Below are 5909 nucleotides of genomic sequence, written 5' to 3'. Positions count from 1 at the left end.
GGTGAGCCTTCCCCACTCTCTTTGTTCTGTCCCTGGCCCAGAGCAGGGAGGGAGTAAGAGCCCACCCTGGGTGAAGGGGACATCCACGCATGGGGCAGGGGCCAGGCATGCGAGAGTGTTACACATAGCATGCAAGAGGGTTGACCAAGGGAACAAATTAATTAAAGACAACGGGAGCTGGGTTTCTCACTGTTAGAGCAGGAGGAAGGGAGAATGCCAGCCTGACACTGCGGTGGGGGGTTGGAACTGGAGGCAGCAGTGTGAATTTGAGGTTTTCAACAGGTAGTCAGAGATGCAGAAATAAAGGTAGGCGTAAGTGTGTGTGTATTGAGCACACAGATCTTGGCTCCTATGTGCCATTAGTCACGAAAAGAAACCAGGGCTCTTGGAAGATATGGATCATGCCAAGAACAGGGCAGCAAAAGTTCAGATGAGCCTGGAGCATCTTGTGATAGAAAGTAAAGCCGTGTACAAGGAAGGACGGGGCCATGTCAACAGGACGCAGAAGCCACCTGAACTCTTCTGGCCAAACAAGGGATAACTTGAGCATCAGAATAAATAATGATAAACTATTATTTCCATTTTAAAGATGGGGAAACTGTGGTTAGAAAGATCAATAGTTTGCCGATGTCTCACAGCTGGCTAATGGTGATGGCAGGACTTGAGCCCAGGCAGGCTTGGGCCTGCAGCCATGCCCGTGACCTCCATCCGGGCTCTGCCACTCACAGGCCACAGAAACATCTTCCCACCCCAGCTCACAGGCTCCGCCTCTGCTGAGCTCACGGTTTCAGGAATAAACGGTTTTATCATGCTTTTATTTTAGTCCATATCATGCCACCCCCATTTCTTGACATTGTTCAACTTGTCTAGGACCCCAGATTTAATGGCTGAGTGATTGTTCCAGTTGGAACAATCAGGACAAGGGACACTGGTAAAGCGAATAGAGGGGTGGGGAGATAGATACTGGAGGTTGCGGTAGGTGTAACTCAGGAGGTCACAAGCCTGGAAAGTTAGGACCCTCCCAGTGGCCAGAACCTTCGGGGCAGGACCCCTCCAGTACCCCACTGTCCCCTGCTGAAATGAGGGACAGCTTCTGTGCTCACTCAGGATTCAGTCAGGGGAGCCTGAGGGAATCTGTCTCCCTCTGAGTGGCCCAAACTGTGAGAGGAGAACTTGGGGCTATGAGCAGCCATGTTCTGGCCTCTGTGAAAAAAGCCAGTACGGAAGAAGAGAGAAGAATGAATCCAGGGCACAGAGAGCGGCAGAGATGAAACAGAGAAGTTAAAAACAAAATCCCTGTGGGGTCTGGAGCCTCTGGTTCTGTGTCCCAGAAGTACAGCCCCACTCCTACCTTTGAATTCCCTTATAACAAATTTCCTTTTTCCCTTAACTGCTTCAAGTTGGGGGTCCTGCCATTTGGATCCAAAAGAACCTTAAAAGATACACCTGCCTTGACAGGATGACGCTGCATTTCTCCTCCTTGAAAGAGCATTTTGTCAAGCCTAGGTTCAGCTGCAAGTAACAGAAAAATGGCCAAAACAAGAGAGAAGTTGAACTTGCTTTTACATAAATGGAGTCTGGAGTTAGGGCAGCCTCCTTTCGTGTTATTGCTCTCCAGGGCATAATCTGTGAGCCAATATCACTGCCGAAGCTCCAGCCATTCTATCCACATTCCAGTTAATGGTGAAAAGGAAGAGGTTAGAAAAATTCTTTAAGGCCAATTCCCAGGCATCCCATACAACACTGCCACCGTGTTTCCCCGAAAATAAGACTTAGCCGGACAATCGGCTCTAATGCATCTTTTGGAGCAAAAATTAATATAAGACACAGTCTTATTTTACTATAATATAAGACCAGGTATAATATAATATAATATAATACAATATAATATAATAGTGGGTTTTATATTAATTTTGCTCCAAAAGACGCATTAGAGGTGATAGTCCGGATAGGTCTTATTTTCAGGGAAAGAGTAATTCCACTAAAAAGAAACCATCAACAATTAGCCAGTGGTTTAGCTGGCTACAATTAGCCTTGGGGCAGGTGGTGGCCTGGGGAGTAGGCACAAGGCCAAGGAGCTGTTAACCTCCTGTTAGAGCCCAGCCTTGACCTTTCTTATCAAGAGAGGAAACTACTCCTGCGGCATCCAGGGCAAAGTCTCCGCCCTGCCCACTGGGAGCCAACACTAGTCCATACTGTGTTCTTCCCCCGTGATAGCCACAGTAAGTGCTAACCTGTGATCCCCAGGAGCTCTAAATGGGGTGGTGCCTGATCTCCTGCACCTCCCACAGCGGAAGGCTCAACTCCCTACCGGGCCCCACAAGGCCCATCCCGCCACTGTCCTCAGCAAAAACACACATCTCCACCGCCAGGTGGCACCATTCACAGAGAGCACACCCCCACAGAGTTCTGTAAGGCTGGCATCCTGGTTCGCATCCTTATGGGGTGAGAAGAGGGGGTATAAAAACTAGATTGAGGGGTGTATCTCCTTGTATCAGCTTCAGAGAAAAGCGTGGTAAGGAGGAACAGTATGGGGCAAAATACAGCTGACCCTTGAACAATGTGGGAGTTTGGGGCACAGACGCCTTGCACAGTTGAAAATCCCCGTATAACTTCTGACTCCCCAAATACTTAACTACTAATGGCCAACTGGTGACTATTGGCCTTACTGATAACATGAATAGCCGATAAGCATATATTTTGTATGTTATATGTATTATATACTATGTTCTTACAACAAAGAAAGCTAGAGAAAAGAAAATGGTATTAAAAAATCACAAGGAAGAGAAAATACATTTACGATACTGTAGGTATTTAATGAAAAAAAGCCATGTATAAGTGGACCCACATAGTTCAAACCCGTGTTATTTGAGGGTCACCTGTAATAACACTAGCTTGATACTGTTACAGCCTGAATGACAGGGTCACAGCCAGGCCACAAGAAGCGTCCAGAGGCAAGAGGAGGATGGACCATAAAGATGGAGGGATGGGGAGACCAGGTGGAGACCTCTCCAAAATCACAAGTATTTTATTATGTCACAGTTCACTGTCCTAGCAAGAGCTCTGATGAAGTCTAGAGATGCTGTGCATTTGTACTGTGGTCCAGCAAGCAGATCATCATGGCCAACCAGGGTTAATAGTTGCAGGGTAATGAGAGAATTAATCTGGGAAAAGATATTTGCTGTTGGAGCAACTCTGCTCTCCATGATGCTATATAACATTGCTAATTATCTAGTGGAAACAGGTTCGATCCAGGGAGACGATTGCTTGTCTTTTCATGTTTCTTTAGAAAGTTGGGTTTTCTTGATTTTCCCATGATGCTTAAGGAAGAACCTCTTGTCAGTTTTTCCTGGATTATAAGCAGCAATTAGAATAAACTTAGAGTAATATGAAAGTCCCACGTGAGTATACGCTGAGAGACCATTCAGTTGTCCTGGATCTCTGTCCTCTTTCTGTAGTTTTTCTCGCTGTGAACTTGGTATTTCCCTGAGATAAACAGTCTGCATGGCTTTCTTCAAATGAGGTTCAATATTTCTCCAGAGTTTGTGAGTATCATGTTCACTTGCTTCTCTTTTAACCACAGGTTCACAATGTTTAGGAAAATTAAGTACTGCCAAATGTCTGAGTTCTTTCAAATCCAGGCAGATGGTGTAGAAAACTCCAAGGAGAATATTAATGTAAGCAGCATAGAAATCAACTGAACAGTCTGGGTGATTGTGGGACAGGATCTTTTGAAGGTTCCTTATGCTACAATCAGGGAAATACAAAACAAATGACAAATGGCTCAAAGCATCCAGTATTTGCACAAAACTTTTCCCAAGCAATTTCATTGAGAAAGATAACAGTCACATTTCTATGGGTCAATTCTTGTAACCTAAGAAACCCAGGCCAAGTATTTACTTCTGTATCTCTTAGCTACTCTGCTTTACCTAGAACAGTACAGTCTGATCCTTGAGACTTTCAGCTTTGGTTATTTGTTTAAACAAGCAAACAAATCATTAAATGTGTCACAGGTTATTTGAGTAGAACATCCATTCTCTAAAGACCAGAGATGATTCAACTTGTGTAAAATTTGTTCCAAAAGCCGCCTCAAGGTGAAGCATTCAGCACAATTCACAAAGACATGTGGGCGCACTCCAGTTTTCAACAAAGTTTTGTAAGGGTGAGCAGATGATGGCTTTTTCTCACGATGGTCTGTGGATGCCACTGTGGGCAGTGCCGCTAATGCCAATGGCTTAGTAGATGCCGGGGGGTGGGGGTGGGGGAGTTTTTAAGGGTGAAATTCAAGGAATTAATAACTTAGGCCTAGTTAGCTTACAGCTTAAATTCACCTCATAGTTTGCTATTCAGCTATTTTCTCTTTGTTTCTACCCCTTACTGCCTGATTTAATGGCTCTGCTTTGTCTTTCTTAAGGCTACGCAGACCTCATTAGTCCAGTTAATGAGCAGAGCACTAACCTAGAAGGAACCATTTCTTGGTGCCCAACCATCCCAGAACCGGAATCCATGTTACAACTCCTTGCAGTTTTTGCCGATGATGCGTAAAGCACTCCGGCCACGGCTTCTGGGTCTGATAACATTATCTTGAAACAGACCAGGGCTCGGGAAGCGAGTTCTCAACTGTGAGCCCTGGAACCTGCCTGACCAACTTTCCCTCTTTTCTTTGTTCTTCCCCAACCTACATGCCTATAAAACCTCTGGATCATCCTCGGCTCGGGGAAGGTGGTTTTTCTGGGACAGTAGTCCACCATCTTCCCTGGCGGCCGGCATCTAGAATAAAGAAAAACACCTTTTCTCCTCACCAACTTCTCTCTCTAATGTTTTGGTTTCGTGCGACAAGCGGCCAAACCTGAGTTAGGTAACAGGTTGTGTTATATAGGTCTTTCCACTGGCAGTATGTCCATAAATAAAAATGGATGGGAAGCTGAAATGATGTCTCTGGAGGAGAAAAGACAAATTTCAATCTCTCTAAATAGGGACTATAAGGTGGACACTTGGGACTCGCGACGAAGCACCATGTTTTCCCAGTGAGGCATTCCGGTGGCTGCCAGGGGACAGTACAGCCCGCCACCAACTAGCGGCACGAAGCAAGCCACAGCTTTGCCTCCACACCGCGGTCCCCACTCCCCATTAAAAGGTTTTTAAATATGAGATGGACACTAAGGGGTAAAGGGGGACCCCAGAGTAAGATTTGAAAACTGGAGTTGTCACCATTGTTGACTTCGCAACTTTGCAAGAAGACAAGAGTTTTTCAAATGCAACTCTGTGAGAGGTGAGGCAACTCTGCAAATGTAGATATTTTCCAAGATTTTTAATAGCAGGATGTCACCATTAACCTCCAAATGGGATGCAGTTTAAAGTGAGGTTATTTAAAGGCATTTAAATAGAGGTATTTAAAGGTCATTGAGGCCAAAGGACTGACCAGGGTTCATAGCCCGTCTGGAACAGCTCAAGCCAGATTTTTACTTTTCTCTGCTAGCTTGTTTCCTTATCTTGGTGAATGCTTCATGTTCTATTCATTAATAATGAGATTATTCCCATTTCCTTTTCCTCTGTGAAAGTTTTGACTATATTGAAGCTGCTGCTTTGTTTAAAAGTGATTGCAAGACTTTGCCTTGAAACTCTAGGCTATTCTGACTGCCAGTAATAAAAATCTCAGCAACACAAGAAAAAAATGTGCCCACTTCTCCTGCAGCTTCAGGAAAGCAGAGACTCTGCCTTGTGAAACTTTCTTTGTAAACATGTTTCTAACAGAGGAGTCTTCTAAGACACCCAGATTTCAAAGATTGATGTTGCTGCCTCCTGTGAGAACCACCTCCCACCTCCATATTAGTTTCCTAGGGATACCATGCCAAAATACGACAGACTGGAGAGCTTAAACAACAGAAATTTATTTTCTCATAGTTCTG

At 44.8% G+C, this 5909-nt stretch overlaps 1 non-coding gene and 1 pseudogene across 1 annotated transcript; one reads left to right on the top strand and one right to left on the bottom strand.

Annotated features, from left to right (window-relative positions):
* Positions 1-2826: 2826 nt before the first annotated feature.
* LOC109459946 (origin recognition complex subunit 5) lies at positions 2827-5036 on the bottom strand (annotated as a pseudogene).
* LOC141567772 (small nucleolar RNA SNORD35) lies at positions 4166-4252 on the top strand. The gene has a single exon (XR_012490601.1). It is a non-coding gene; the product is annotated as a small nucleolar RNA SNORD35 (small nucleolar RNA).
* Positions 5037-5909: the final 873 nt, after the last annotated feature.

The sequence above is a fragment of the Rhinolophus sinicus genome, linkage group LG11 (assembly GCF_036562045.2).
Source record: "Rhinolophus sinicus isolate RSC01 linkage group LG11, ASM3656204v1, whole genome shotgun sequence".
NCBI classification, from domain to species: Eukaryota; Metazoa; Chordata; class Mammalia; order Chiroptera; family Rhinolophidae; genus Rhinolophus; species Rhinolophus sinicus.
Note: the sequence above shows the minus strand (reverse complement) of the source record. Positions and strands in the feature narration are given on the sequence as shown.